The 16,231-nt window shown below is 33.0% G+C and overlaps 1 protein-coding gene and 1 non-coding gene across 2 annotated transcripts in view; both read left to right on the top strand.

Annotated features, from left to right (window-relative positions):
* LPP (LIM domain containing preferred translocation partner in lipoma) overlaps positions 1–16,231 on the top strand; it is a 491,757-nt gene that overhangs the window by 324,607 nt on the left and 150,919 nt on the right. The window lies entirely within an intron of this gene.
* Positions 4,611–4,717, top strand: LOC126013161 (U6 spliceosomal RNA). The gene has a single exon (XR_007497489.1). It is a non-coding gene; the product is annotated as a U6 spliceosomal RNA (small nuclear RNA).

Below are 16,231 nucleotides of genomic sequence, written 5' to 3'. Positions count from 1 at the left end.
TCATATTTATAAGATATTCTGGACTGTATGCTCAGGGCTCACTCCCAGTTTGCTCAGCAATCATGCAGGCCTAGGGATCAAATTGAGGATATGTCAAAAATGGCTAAAATCCTAAACTATCTATCTAGCCTTTTCATCAGAAATATCTGGCCCAAGAAGTATGTATTATGTCCTCTTTTTCTATCAGAATTATACTTTACTTCCATCCTGCTCTGGAACTATTATAGCCAAGCAACAACCTAAGAGTTGTCTCATTTACATTACCATCCCCATCTCTATCCCCATTCAAATCCCTGTTACCTATTCTCTTCCTTCATTTTTTGTATATAATGCTGGAATTTAACTATGGATAATTGAATGTAATATATTCATCTGTGTTAAAGATCTCCTTTACACTCTTTTACCAGAGTGTAAAAGAGAAGATAATTTAAATAAATCATTCTCCAGTGGCCACATTATGCTCCTTCCATGAAACCTCCTTTTCTGTAGTTTTATCTTTTTTTCCTTAAGCAATGATTTATTAATGTATTTTAATCTGTCTCTTTGTTATGGAGCCACTCATCACTCTTAACAGTCTTTCTTTATAATTAAAGAACTGTAATTATCTTATGTTTAAAAGCATTGGAAAGGATATCAAAAGATAACCTCACAGATAAAGTTAAGTACAAAGGAAAATTTTGTTTTAAATTGTGACTTCTATACAATGTTGAATTCTGGTGGAAACTTCTCTAATCCAAGTGATGAACTTCCTGCCACCAAAAACAGGACAAACTGACTTGTTCCAACTGACAGGAATTACATAGCATCACCAATCTAATTATCTTGCTAAAATATTTCACCTGAACTAACCTTTTAGAAATGGTTTTACATGTTGTGACATTTCTTAAGTTATGTCCAAAATTCTTCAAAAGATGTCAGTATTGTAAGAGACAAAGACTTAACAAGATGAAAGAAACTTACCACTCAAATATTTCATAAGCATTGGATCCTGAGTAAAAAAATGTATTTCAGCCAATGTTTAAAATTTGTATATAAACTACATGAATATGTGAATATTAATTTACTGTGTGCGGTAATAAATTGCTGTTACATTGTAAGATGTTCATGTTTGTAGAATCAAAATGTTGAAATAGTTCTGAAATTTGCTTTAAAACAGGATATATGAATGGATGGAGAAAGAAAAGTAGCTGGATTATATAAATGTTGTGAAATGAAAAGAGTACAATCACTTCAAACTGAAATAGCTAGTGATGCTGTAGCTACATAGCTAAACAAGAAATTTTCCCAAGACTTACCCTATCCATTAAATATTGAAACTTATCACAAGTAAATTATTTTAAAACTTGTTTTTAATGATAAATGTAGAATCATTCCTATGTCTTTTAAATTATTCTGCCTTAATATCTGCATTTGGATCTTTAACATTTTCCCTTTGTATGTATGTTTCTTATTTGCTACTGGTCACATACTCTTTCTGAAGTTGGTGGGATGATAACCATATTGGTTGTGCATGTTTTAAAAGTGTATTGACTGTGATAGTCTGTAGACAGATAAAGTAATGGTTCTTTACTTTGTTTTATTTTATTTTATTTTTTGTTTTTTTGGGTCACACTTGGCAGTGCTCAGGGGTGCTCAGTGCTCCTGGCTCTATGCTCAGAAATCAATCCTGGCAGGCTTGGGGGACCATATGGGATGCTGGGATTCGAACCACCATCCTTCTGCATGCAAGGCACATGCCTTACCTCCATGCTCTCTCTGGCCCCATGGTTCTTTATTTTTAAATAAAGAAATATAATCAAAGAAACTAAATGATCTGTCCAAGGTCATATGAATGCTTATTTTGATCCCAAATATATTATGTTTCATTAACCATTATATAAAACCAATGCTGTTCCTGTAGCTTGGTTTTTTGTAGGGGGGCACACCAAGTAATGTTCAAGTTAGCAATTGTTTTGTTCTCTACTCTTGCAAAGGAATTTATGGGATGTTGAGGATTGAACCCAGGTCAACCACATTCATGGCAAAGGCCCTATCTATCAGCTGTACTATTGCTCTGACCCTTTTTCTACTTCTTTTTTGTTGTTTTTTTTTTTTTTTCTGAAGTCTTCAGGTGAGAAACCACTAAGGTGTCACATGTTGGTAGCCCAGATTGTAATGTAGTTTTACTTGCAGTGATTCCTAAGTTAACTGATAGGAAGCTAAGTCTGAATTAACTAATGGAGAAACTAAGAATAAACTCTGGTCATGGCAAAGATATATATATATATATATATATATATATATATATATATATATATATATATATATATATATATATATATATATACCTTAGGAAGGCATCTAATCCCTTCCTACCCACCATGTTAATTGACTGCAATCCTTTTGTTGAGAGAAGGCAGCAAGTCATTGATAACTATTGATCTTCTAATATTCTTTTTTTGTTTTTGTTTTTGTTTTTTCGGGCCACACCCGTTTAATGCTCAGGGGTTACTCCTGGCTAAGCGCTCAGAAATTGCCACTGGCTTGGGGGAACCTTATGGGACACCGGGGATCGAACCGCGCGGTCTTGATCTTTCCTTGGCTAGCGCTTGCAAGGCAGACACCTTACCTCTAACGCCACCTCGCCGGCCCCGATCTTCTAATATTCTAAGTCAGCACTTGACAGATATCATAAGCAGCAACTTTCAACTGAATCTATTTGAGTTATGTTTTAAATTTTACTCTTAAAAAGCTCATAGTTTTAGTGTTTTCATTGTTTCTTGCATCTTAATAAAAAATAACTGTTGCAATACAGTACTAGGTAAATACCACAAAAATGAATCATAAAACATTATTTGGGTAATCTTACATATCTTTTAAGGGAAGACAAAGTCTTTGACTTTGCCCATATATTCCATCTCCTTAAGATAATGAGTGTACTTAATCCTTAAGTGTCTTTCCATTGGTAGTAGCGTCATTAGATGGTCCCCGAAACACTACTTATGGAAGGAACTTACGAAACAGAAAACTTGAATAAAATTTTTATTAAGTTCAATTCATCAGGCAACATTTTCTAACCCCAAGTCATTTATAGCAATGCTCTAAGACTTCACATGCCTGCATCTTGGAACAATCTATGTCCCAAAGATAATGACAGTTTTATACTAGTTTTTTTTTTTTTTAAGTTTTTGGGTCACACCTGGCGGTGCTCAGGGGTTACTCCTGGCTGTCTGCTCAGAAATAGCTCCTGGCAGGCACGGGGGACCATATGGGACACCGGAATTCGAACCAACCACCTTTGGTTCTGGATCGGCTGCTTGCAAGGCAAACGCCGCTGTGCTATCTCTCCGGGCCCTTTATACTAGTTTTATAACCAGTTTTATACTGGTTCCAGAGAAACAGGGGGAAAAATGAAATAACAATCTGCACATTATTATAATTTAGGATACATTTTAGGACTTAAATTATAAAAGGAAGGGCCCGGAGTGATAGCATGGCAGCTTTTGCCTTGCAAGCAGCCGATCCAGGACCTAAGGTGGTTAGTTCAAATTCAGGTGTCCCATAAGGTCCCCCGTGCCTGCCAGGAGCTATTTCTGAGCAGACAGCCAGGAGTAACCCCTGAGCATCGCTGGATGTGGCCCAAAAACATATATATATATGGAAGAGTTAGTTTCAAGATCAGCTATTAGAATGAATAATGAAGATAGCATTTCTTTTTTTTTATTTTTTTCTCTTTATTTGAATATCTTGATTACATAAATGATTGTGATAAGGTTTCAGTCATATAAGGAACACCCCTCTTCACCAGTGCAACATTCCCGCCACCAATGTCCCAAATCTCCCTCCATCCCACCCCACCCCCACCTGTACTCCAGACAGGCTTTCCAGTTCCCTCATTCATTCACATTTCTTAACCAAAAAAAAGAGGAAGATGAGTTTGTAGTGGCAATGAGATTTAGCATTTTCAGGTGGTCTTGAAAGGAAGACTAGGTAGGAATCTAGTAATCCTTGAGACAGATCTTAGAACTTATTAAAGTCTTTTGCAGGTGGGTTGATATTGTACAGTCTCTAAGTCTTATGTGTCCATTAATTTTTAAAGAGAAGGCATGCTTGTATCTGTAAGGGTCCACACAACTATAACAAAGGCATCATTTTGTACAAATAATGGAGTTCTGACTTCAATTGTCAAATAGTGTAGATTCTAAAGCTAAATAAAAATCACACAGTTGGAAAAAAAGAAGTGGAAACCACTTTTTGAGTTAGAGCTGAAAGTGAACCTGAATCTCTACTTTCTATTTCCAGTTTCCCTGGAAATGCATCATATAAAATAACCAAAGATTGAATGAAAATAGCCACCAGCATATTTTAAGCAGGATACTATAACAATTAGGCATTGTTTCATTGTATTGTTTTATTTCTTTAAAAATTTAAGTGCATTCTTAAATATCTTTGAGTTATTATAGAATCCATGACTTCAAAGAAGTGTTAGGTAAATGCTCTTAATAGAAATTAGTATTTGTCTAAGAGTTTGTTTATTTTTATCTCTGAGTATGGGTAGGGATCCATATTGACATTTTTTCATAAACATTTGTACAAATTAAAGGGGATTTACTGATTCAAAACAAAGTTGAATGCTCGCTTCAGCAGCACATATACTAAAATTGGAATGAAACAGAGAAGAATAGCATAGCCCCTGCACAAGGATGACACATAAATTTGTGAAGCGTTCAAAACATGTTTGATAAAATGGAAAATAGAAGATGCAGGACTTTTTCATGTGTTAGAATTTAAACACATACATAATGATTACTTTACTGATAAGGACAACTAATCAATAAAATTGTAGATTAGTAAGGTAAAAAATGGGCAACAGAGCACTATAGTTGGTCTACAGAATTGGATGTACTGAGCTGAGGAGGTGGAATTGTGGGAAGGAGGCTCAGGAGTGGGCAAATGGGAAGAGTTTTTGAATCATTGGTTTTGGAAGGTGTGGTGTTGAAAGTCTGTTTATGAAACTGCCTATTATAAATTATAATATGTCAATAAAAATGGGACATAGAGCAGTACTATATCTGGCTAAGCTTTTCTCAATTAGATAATTAGAACTAGAGTATCCCAACAATAGGAATGATGATCCATTTATTTTCCATGCCTGTAAGTCTATGTAACCAGGTAGAGAGGATTCAGACTAAGATTCAACATGGAAACCACCTTTTGAGTTAGAGATGAAGGTATGGAAAAAACAAAACCTGGCTCTCTGCTTTCTATTAGAATATTGTCAAATAGGCAATGAACTAAAGTTAAATGTTTGTCATTTTAAAGATATCAGCAATAACAACTGATAAGAAACTAGTGAATTCCCATTTACTATCATCATTTTAAAATTTATTGAATCACTATAAATTTCAATTAATTTTTTGAGCAGAAATAATTTCTTGAATGAGTCCCAGTATCAAGCCCTCTTTTGAAAGTGGTGATAGGTATCAAGTTTTTCATAAACTATGAGATTAGATATTGAAAGAAATTTTTAGTATGGTATTAATGACTTAGCTGACTAAACTTACCTTGGAATCAACTTGTAATGTGTGTATCCAATTGATAATTCTACTAAAAATTAACATTATTGCTGTATAATTACATTTATAGAAATAGAAGTATTATACACAAATTATTTGTAAAGTAATGTACTTTTTATATTATTTAAACTGACAAACCCTGCAAAACAGATAGATTGCATATTTTTATTTGATAGATGAATTAATGATCACAATAATTAGGGAAGCTTTGCTGTATCAGGCCCACTAGTGTCCCACAGCACCCAGATTCCATAAATAACAGATTTGCCCTGAGATGAAGGGAAAGCACAGGTAAATTGTCTCCAGATACAAATTATCTTCCCACTCAACATTCTATTTTAGCATCATCTTCCTGGACGGATCATGAACTATTAATACAGATAAGCAAATGTACTCAATACTTTAGATTTGTCCTAGGTACAGGAACAATGCTATTGTTTTGAAAGTTGCTTTGATGATCTGAGAGTGCTTAATAATTTTATTTAATTGTTTTTATTATGTTGTATCAATAAATGGTTTCCAAAATGTTCTTGTAAATTACAAAATGGAAAATGACTTCAGCTGTACAATTGTCTTCAGTCCAGATGGAACCTGGGCATTAAAAATCTCACTTTTATTGGGGAAAAAATGCCCTAATTAATTAACTTCCCCAAAGCCACATTGAAGAAAAATTTAGAAAATGGGTGCTATAGAGAAATGATTATATTGATTTAGGAAATATATTGTTATTTTCTTTCCAGTCTTTTGTTTATCTATGTGAGTTGTGGGAATATTTTCGAGCTAATGAGACAGATGTATGTATTCTTTAGAGGAAGAAAAATTCTGCCTCAAAAAACAATTCGGGAAAAAGATATGTTAAAGCTCCTAAAATAAATAATAATTATAAGCATTCTATTTGACACATTAGTTTAAACTGTATGACTAGTCCAAGCAAGAGCAAAGGCTAGTACATAGGAGATATATGTTTTTTGTTTAAGTAACAAAATAAAAAGTGTGAACAGTTAATCCAGATCACCTGTAAAAAGGGCATTATAAGCAAATCACTAAACGTACTTAAGTTATCTACTGGGTATTTTTTAATAGTGTACGGAATTATAAAATGTTATGGTAATCTAAACCACTTCATTTTTAGTGTTGATAAAAAACGATTGATATATGTAAGTTTGAAGATTAGGGACAGAATCATAGATTTTCCTTAAAATTTCTCATTTCATTTTTAATCACTTACTGGAAAATATAAATTGAGTAAAATGTGGTTGCTATATTCTTTGAACTTCTTAAAAACATAATTGATGCTTCAACTCAATGTCTTTTGCATATGTTTTCTATGATAAAATAAGCATCAAAGTTAGTCCAAAAGATAGCTAAGATTTTTATATTTAAGTTCCTGAACTAATTAATCACCTATCTTTCTCTCTGTTCCCTTTACAACCTTGAATTCCAGGATAATCTCTTGACTTCTTAATTTTCTTCTAATCTAACTGGAACAGATGAGTGAAGCAGCAAATTGAAAAAAAAAACTTTTTTCTGTATTTGTTTGTTTTCCATAGAAACTAGTTGTGAAAGATCATTCTATTAAACTAGACCTCTTTAAATGATCCTTTCTGACTATGAAACACCATCCAATATTGCTGTTTCATGGCATTAGCCACCCTCTGTTCCTAATTCATAGTTAAAATCCTTTGTTTAAAAACTGTAGAGGTAAACTTAACATTCTGGAGAGAATGAATGGAGATTGTATCTGAGAAAGGAAAGGTCTGAGTTAACATGTTGTCTATGATTTTGTACTGAGATGTGGCTAGAATTGAGAAGTTTATCAAGAACTTTAGCTAGAATTCTACAACTGCTAATTATGCATTTTCTGATCTTAAACAACACACAAATACTGATAACTGTGAACTTGACTCCCTTTCCCCTCCAAACCACCCTTATTCCTCCCACCTGCACTTTCCTCACAACTTTCTCTAAATTACATAGATAATCATCTCCTTTCAGACTTTGAAGTGACATTAGAATTGTCAGAGGCTTAAATGACTGTCAGCAAATCAATTGTTTAAACAACTGTGGAGTTTTACTTGGTAGTCATCAATTGCACTTCTAATTCAATGGATTCACCTATCTACAAATATTTATGAAGTTCCTAATATTTACTAATTATTGCAATATATACTGTGGAATACAATAGAATTGAGATAATATAATCAACAAGTAAGAAAATACTTGGTAAATCCTTCAACATCAATTGCTTTGATGGAGAATACATTTTATTTAAAATAAGGGAAATACCTTATTTTAAAATCTAGGTTCAGGGATTTTTTTTTTTTTGTCTCTAGTCCTATCTTACTTGTTCATGATAAAATTTCTAAGGAGTCAAAATGAAGAAACCATTGTAAAGACAAATTGATAATACACTCTTTTAGTTGGATTATTCAACACAGTTGAATAATTTGAGGTAAGGAGAGGGGGCATTAAATATCCAATATCAGTAAACAGTAAAATTTTATAAGCAGAGTGCAAATAAATGACATTATCCGAAATCTGAATTTATTGTAATTTGTATTGTGGTCAGTTATTCCCCAATGAAATAGAACAAGGCCTAACTATTTTTGTTCTCATTCCACTTTTTGACCATTAGACTCTCCATATATAATCATCCTTAGTCAATGCTGGATTTGTTGGATTTTGTTTCTATCTAGGTATATGAATTCATTAATTTTCAATCAAAAAGGAAAAAAAACCTGCAGGAGTGTTCCCTCATTTTGTTGTAGAGGAATTAGGATGCAGTAAATTAGAAGTAATGGAAAATTAGTAAATTAATCCCCACTATTAAATTGGAATTTGTGTAACTTGAATGTGTCCCTTCCTTAGTTCATAAAAGACACCAACATATTTTTATACTTTAGTAAACTTTTGCATGTTTAATATATTTGTGCAACTTTAACTTACTTCTGACTTGATGCTATCTAATGAACTCTTAGTTCCTATTTTCCATTAAAAGATATTGGATCAGGAAATGGGGCAGAGAGATAGCACAGGTAAGGTAAGAAACTTGTCTTGTACAGAATGGCTGACATTTATGGTCTAAGTGTAATGAATAATCTTTGAGAACTGTTCAGGTGTGTTACCCATAAACAACAACAAATTTTGATCAGGGCAGAAGAGATAGCACAAAGGAGAAAAGGATAAGGCATTCAATCCCAGGTAGTGCATACAGTCCTCTGAGCACTGCTTAGAGCTGAGTGTAGCCTTCAAACAACAACAAAAACATATTTGATCAAATACATAATTAAAGTTTAAAGTGTTCAATTATTAATTCATAGAACAGTAGTAGAGTCATGCTTTCATAGTTTTTGAGTGTTATCAAAAATATGAACCACCACACTATTGTAACCATATTACCTAAATATGATATTAAATATTGAATGAGGAAATATTCATCCACTAGTTTCTAATTGAAAATGTGGAAGTCATTAAAAAAAGAGGACATATTTCTGAAGTACCATGGTGAAATTATCTGCAAGATTATCTACCAAGTACATTTTTTATAAAAGGAAATCATTTTCAATCCAGAATCTCATCATGTTATTTTGAGTAGCAAACATTAAGAAGGTAAATTTTGGGGCCGGAACAATGATTTACCTTGCATGTGCTGACCTAGGACAGACCATGGTTCGATCCCCCATATGATCCCCAAAGCCAGGAGCAATTTCTGAGCACATAGCCAGGAGTAACCCCTGAGCGTCAAGGGGTGTAGCCCAAAAGCCAAAAAATTTTAAAAATGAAAAAAAGGTAAAATCTATGTTTGACCTGCTGTTATATCACCACCTATGCCCTATCCATGGGTCCTGTCTTGTTAATTAAATTATACCACTGAAGCTCTGTTTAAATTATTTAACATATATATGTTTATATATATATATATATATATTCACCAAAACGCTTTTCTTATATTGTGCTCTATTTCCCACCAAAACAGATCTTTGTATAAAATCGTATGGGTTCTTATTTCTAAGTTCACAAAATTACTGAAAAGTAACTAAGGAATTATATTTTGAAACCACATTATACTCCTACCAGTTCATCATTTATTAATAAAAAGTTTTACTTTGTTTTAAGTCATCTAAAGTGTCAGTGAATACAATTAAGACATGGTTGCAGGATAAAGGAATATTGTTTGCAGGATTGGATGCCTGTTTAAAAATTTCTCTGAGTCAATGATTTAATGACAAATGGTATATCGGCAAACAAAAGTATGTTAACATACATAGGGTTTGGTCTTCAGTATTGACAGGAGAGCACTATCATAAAAATTGTGACTTGGAGGCCAGAGTTATATAGCACAGTGATACGGCGTTTGCCTTGCACATGGCCATCCTGTGAAAGTCCTGGCTTTGATCCCTGGTATCCCATATGGTCCCCTGAGCCTGCCAGGAGTGATTTCTAAGTGCAGAGCCAGGTGTGGTCCAATAAACAAAACAAAAAGATAATGATTTGTCTTTTATTTTTTATGTCATAGTATAATGACCATTAGTTTAGAAAATCAAATATGAGAGCTAGAAAATCCAAATGTTAAATCTTGCTTCTCAGATACTGGTGATATAGGCAATTTGAATTTCTTCAGAACATATTGTTATTCCTATTTATAAATATTTAATCATTTTTTAAGAGAAACAAGTTAATCCAAGCACAATTTAAGAGATGGAAAAAATGATTAATTTTGGCCTTCTGAATTAAATTACCTGTATTATAAACAACTTTATATAACTGCTAACCTTTCTGAATTTTACTTATTAAAACTATTTAGTGCATTGTTATCATTTACTTATTGATTATTTTATGTTCAAGTGAATGTGAAGTGAATTCTATACCATAAAGTATAAAAAAATTTGAGACATAAACATATCTTTAGTTATAGCATAGACTTGATTTATGCCACTTATTTATGTATAAAACTCAACCACTGGTTTTGTTTTCTTTTGGGGCTATGTCTGGTTATGCTTAAGGTCTACACTCAGGGATCAATGCTGATGGTACAAAGGGGACCATTTAGTGTGCAGGATGCTGGAGATAGAACCCTGGTTGGCCACATACTAAACTAGTACTTTGCCTTCTTTGCTATCTCTACAGCTCCAATTTCTGAATATTACATGGCAGTGTTTAAAATCACAGTGTCTCTGTGAATTAACACTTTGAGTCTTCTTATGGTATTTTCTTCTTATTGGAATATGATTTTTAAAAGTATTTTTTCAGTCACTGTGTGTGAGAAAGCAATACACAAATATATACCAGAGTGTTCTCATTTGCTGAGTAAATGACTCTTGATTTTTTAATGTGGACTGTAAAAGAAAAAATTGAAAAGACACAAAAGTGAATTTTGACTCAGATTGTGCAGGATGAATCATAACCCACTTTCTCAACTAAGATATGAAGAAAAAAAACTTCAAGAAAACCAACCACCATACAGCTTTTCTGTCAGTGTCAGCATAATCAATATATAATGTTTTCAACAGAACAAAGATTCCATACTATAGAGTAAGGACTGTACATACAAGGAAATAAAACAGTACATTGTTGCCTATAATCTGCAAAATTCTATTTTTCTATCATGGTTAAAGTGTTACAATCAAGAGAGATTAGGTATCATCAGGTTCATCAAGAGACTCTTAAATGTACCTGTAAACTATATGGCATAATTTTAGTCCAAAGTTTGATCAATTTTGGATTAATATGATTCCAGTGTCCTTTTTTTCAGGTAATAGGAGCAGAGATATTGAAAAACACTGAACAGAAATATTTCTACATTGAATTTTATTTACCCTGTGTTCTTGATATGAATGATTAGAGAAATATAAAAATTTGTCCTGTTAGTTGCAGCAGTCATAGATATACTCTAGTTTGTTTAGGAAAATAGCTTTTTTGGTTAGAATTTCTCATTATTTTTGTTGCATCTTATAACTTTAGGATTGTTTTTACTTTAAAATAACATATAAGTTTAGACATGTACAATGGGCTTGCACATAAAATACACATAGTATTTTAATAGATTACCTTCAGGCCACATATTCCTTATATTATTAACTCCCAAATTAGGAGTTAATTAGATAAAGTCTTATATATCTCTATGCCACCCCCTCTTATGACTTTTGCTTACAGTTGTTTCTTTAGTAAGACTAAATTCTAAATAGTCTCTAGTAAAGTTCTATTTATAATAAACCAAGCATAAACTAAACATTTATTATATGGTTTGAGTTTTACATGCACAATTCTCAATTGTTGACTATAAGCCAACAATATGCATAATATGCTTATAAAACTAGAAAAAACTGAAGCAAAGAGAAATAATATTCTAATGCCAATACTTACTGGAGTTACAACTTACATTCAGAGCCTCTCTCATCTCTCATACACTGTCTCTGACTTTCGCTTGCAAAACGTCAGCATAAAGTCAGCTAACTTTTGGCCTTCTGAATTAAATTACCTGTTTTATAAACAACTTTATATAACTGCTAACCTTTCTGAATTTTATTTATTAAACCTATTAAGTGCATTGTTATCATTTACTTATTGATTATTTTGTGTTCAAGTGAATGTGAAGTGAATTCTATACCATAAAATATAAAAATATGAAGATTGGCCCACAAGGAATATGTTCATCACACGATTCTTCAGTCAGATCTTATTTTATTTCTCCATCTGCTTTTTTCTTATATTAAGAAATCACTTTTTAGTGTAATTTGATTTTCTCTGAAGATTCCACAATTCACCAGGAATTAGGTAGAAATCCAAGCATATCACATTAAATGTCTATATGGACTAATTAACTTGGATCTCTTTCTAATAAAATACTGCCCAGCTATACCACTGATTCAAGATGATAATAGATCATTTTTAATGCAATACTATTTTTGTTAAAACAACACTTGAGATATATAACTCAATTCCTCTGTCACCCCTCTCCCCAATTTGAAACATGTTCTTGGTTGTTGTTTTTAACAAAATATTTATATCCAAAAACTTTTCTCCAAATGCTTAATTTCTAATCCAGTGCTGATTTTTTTTCCACATAGAAATAGTCATAATTTTAGCCATTTATTTGCAGAATCCTTTGGCCTAGTGAGCCTTAGAGAAAGAAAAAAAAAAAGAAGACCCACCCTAACTTCTGAAGTGGAAATGAGAGAGCGCATAAAGAGAACTCATCTTGAAAATAAGGTCACCCTATTGACATGTCATCAGGCAGAAATGTTCCATGCAGTAGCTAGCAATTGGCTTGTTCACTCGGAAGTTGATACTATTTTAGGCCTTCAGCAGGAGTGTCAATGTATCTGTGAATTTTGTGATTTTATTTCATTAAGGTGGTTCAGGAAGCCAGACACTGATTAACTAATTCTTCGACTTAGTGTTCCCACTCCTAATTTTGGATGTGTGGTGTCTTCAGGCAGCTGTTGTGACACCCTGATTCTAAAGAAAACTTTTCTTGTGCTTCTAAAGCAATTCTGGGAACAGTCTACCCCACATCTTGCTCTCCGGGAATATCCCAGGCTCTGTATCTCTGGTTACAGGTGGTATGGGTATACTAGTGCTTCTGGTTCTCCTAGAGCACAGATCAAGGAAATACAAATCAGGTGTGTGGCTACAAGTGTCACCTAAAATTTGTCCATTATGCAGTATTCTGACAAATGCATTAGGTACATTATCATGTGGAGACCACATAAAAAGATCTCAATGGAAATGGCCTCATAATTATAGACACTTCTGAAATTTAAAAAAAAATGAGCTAGGGCAAAGGTTTTTTTTTTTTTAACTAAGATTAGAAAATTTTCAAAACTTGCAAGAATTTCAAACTTCCTGATGCTGGTAAAAACTTTTGGGACCGGATTCTATTAATAAATATGCTTTAAAAAAAGTGATAAGAAAGTGATAAGAATGTATTGATAAAGAAAATGTGGTGTGGGGCTGGAGCCATAGTGCAAAAAAATATAAGGCAATTTCCTTGCATGCAGCTGACCCAGGTTTGATCTCTGACATTTTGTATGGCCTCTCAAGAACTACCAGATATAATTCCTGAGTACAGAGCCAGGAATAACCCTTGAGCACTTGAGTGTACTTCCCAAGTACATGTAGTGTTCATTTATTACTTTATTAAGTAGGAATCAGTGGCATTGTGCTAGGTATTTCTGTCAAACATTAACCTATTGAGGGGGCCGGAATGTTTTAATAGCAGATAGTATATTTGCCTTGCATGCAGCCAACCTGGGTTTGATCCCAGACATCTAACATGGTCCCCCCTGAGCCTTGCAGGAGTAATCTTTGAGTGCAGAGCCAGGAGTAACCCCTGAAAACCAGTAGGTGTATCTCAAAAAAACTAGTGCTAATAATAATAATTTAAAAAAATCATTAACCAATAGAATGAACAAAAGTGTCTGTAAATAAGTCAATTACAATATAATATATATTATTAATAAGGTGAAAAGTATTTTGGAAAAAGTACTTCCTCTATGGAAGGAGAGGAAAAGTGCGGAAAGACACTTCAGCATAAATGATGCAAGGATGTGTGAGGGATAAATGTTAATGGAAGCTTCAAGGTAGTACTACTGCAGTGACATTTAAGACAAACAATTGACTGTGATATGTGAATAAAGAAGACATTCAGTGGGCACATTTTGGAGTCTTATTTGTATTTGCTTCTTACTGTCGAGTGACTGTCAAGTAGGCCTGAAAATCCTTGATGGGCTTGCACAAGAAAACAACATTATGATTGATTCTGAGCAAAGGTCATTTTGGATTGTGCTGGTGGGCAGATGTTGAACAGACAAGTATTTGGGTCATTTGCACCATCATAAAAGAATTCTAACTTAAAGGAAATCATGTAATAATTCAGAAAAATAGTGAATGGTGTGAGTTAAGGTTGAACCCTGCGCCTGAGTTTTACATGGATAATGCTGTCATTACATGAGGTGAGAAAACAGAAAATCAAGATTATCTGAATCATGACTCAAAGGTCTTCCTTATCAAGCAGCAATTTTGCCTCATTTTTAAAAAAACTTACTGAGCATCTACTGTGTGCAATGACTGTTGCAGTTATTGCCAGAACATGAATCATAAAAGACAATATTTTGTCTTAGTTTGTGGAACTTCGATAAAATGGGGAAGAAAGACAATGAATCAATAAATAAGATCTATAGACTGTCCTTTGGTGGCATATCCAACAGAGAAAAAAAATCAGCAAAAGAAGCAGAGGTACTGAGTGGTACAGTGATAGTGGGGGTGGAATTAACACAGTAACTGATGTGGCATATGTAATTGTGAGGTTCTTATTGTTGGTAAATCTGGCCTGCCTAATTTTGTTTCCTTTCCATTTGTGTTTGTTTTATAAATTATGTCTTCTAGACAAAGGAAGTAAACAGTAATAGCAACATAAACATTTATAAACACATAAAATATACACAATGATTTGTATTGCCAACATAACACATGCCAGGAAAAATAAAAAACAAAAGAAAAACAGCAGTTTAAAGTACATTTTGAAAAAAATAAAAGAGCAGAACAATGGAGACTCAATCTTTGTCATTCAAAACAGAGGTATTTTGAAATAGAAAGATATGGAATACAGAAAAGAGTTCATATTTAAATCAAGATAATAATTCTGGTATTCTTGGTGTTGGTGACCTTTTACTTAATCTACATTTCTTGATTTAGAATATACATGGATATGGACTGGAGATAGCATGTTCAAGAACATCATGTTGGTCTAGAATTCAGGTTTTCAGGTTTTCAAAATTTCAGGTTCTCTGAAGGGAACTGTACCATTTCCACAGTATGAGAGATGGCCTAACTCTTTATATATGGGACATGAATTCGTGAGTTTTAATTTCCATTTTGCAATGCTGGTCTTGAACAAATTTCATAGCCCAGTTTTGACATTTCAAAGTAGGAATGATGATTACATTACTTAAGACAGTAGTTTGAGGATTAAATCAAATAATAATATGCATAAATCGTAACAGCAGATACTCAATACTCAAAAAATGTTGACTATACTACTACCTATGCTGATCATTATATTTATTTAGCATTATTTGTCTGAGTGTAATTTTGAGTCTAATGATCATCTGACTTTCCAGGTAAAGGTGTTAAGATATTATTTCCATATCATTAAGTAAATTTGAAATGAAGTAAGAAAATTTTGATGTTTATCAAAAAACCTAGACAATTCATTCTAGAACTGTAATCCATGATATCTAGAAGTATAAATCTAGAATTTAAAAGCAAAGACATATTTATTTATTTATGGACTTTATTCATTTATTCATTAGAAGTATGAACTTTTAAGCACACTTGATTTCACAGTTGCCGGGAACTATTTATTTAATATTATGGGCCAAAGCAACACCGTGAGTTTTGACTACAGCTGATTATACTTCAACCTCACTGAAGTCTATTCCAATCTGGATTTTAGAGCTGATAAATTTAGTTCCAAAGGTACATAGATAATATCAGGAGAGATGTGATCAATATTTATAAAGCAATCTTTGCTCCTATTTGTAAAGCTTGTGTCTTTTTCTAGTGATATGACAGTTTTCTCAAAAGATACTATATCATGCAACCAGTTTTTATTTTATATACTGTCTTTTCTGTCCTATTCCTAATATTTAATTATAGAATTGTATGAGGGGGGA

This window comes from Suncus etruscus, chromosome 6 (assembly GCF_024139225.1).
Source record: "Suncus etruscus isolate mSunEtr1 chromosome 6, mSunEtr1.pri.cur, whole genome shotgun sequence".
In the NCBI taxonomy this organism is placed as follows: Eukaryota; Metazoa; Chordata; class Mammalia; order Eulipotyphla; family Soricidae; genus Suncus; species Suncus etruscus.
Note: the sequence above shows the minus strand (reverse complement) of the source record. Positions and strands in the feature narration are given on the sequence as shown.